The following is a 455-nucleotide window of genomic DNA, read 5'->3' on the forward strand; positions in this document are numbered from 1 at the left end:
CAATAAAAACATGGAACCTGTGTGATATAACGCATGTGTCAAGTTGTGGAGGAATTATATATGAAGTACAAGACGTTTTAAATGATACTCCACCCCTCCTATTTTGGTAAAATGTCAAACCGTTGAACCATTTCAAGGAACGGTTACTTCATATAAAGATGAATACTGAAGCGTCATTGATGAAGCGTATAAAAGATTTTTAAACCAAAAGAGTGTGCGAAGGATCGATGTTTCCAAACAGGGGACAACAAAGAAAGAGAATAAGCAAGTATAGCTGTGCAAAATGGTCAAATTTCTGCGTACGGGAAAACGTCAGAGTTATATCGTCATAGAAGATGCATTAACACGCCACTAGTTGAGACAAATCAGACAAGGACAGTGGGCACAAATATTAAGTGTTTTAAATATATAGAAATGTATTTAGTTGTCTATGTAAATAGAGAAATGCATACTAT

This window comes from Trypanosoma equiperdum (assembly GCF_001457755.1).
Source record: "Trypanosoma equiperdum strain OVI genome assembly, contig: ctg_1171, whole genome shotgun sequence".
Classification (NCBI taxonomy): Eukaryota; Euglenozoa; class Kinetoplastea; order Trypanosomatida; family Trypanosomatidae; genus Trypanosoma; species Trypanosoma equiperdum.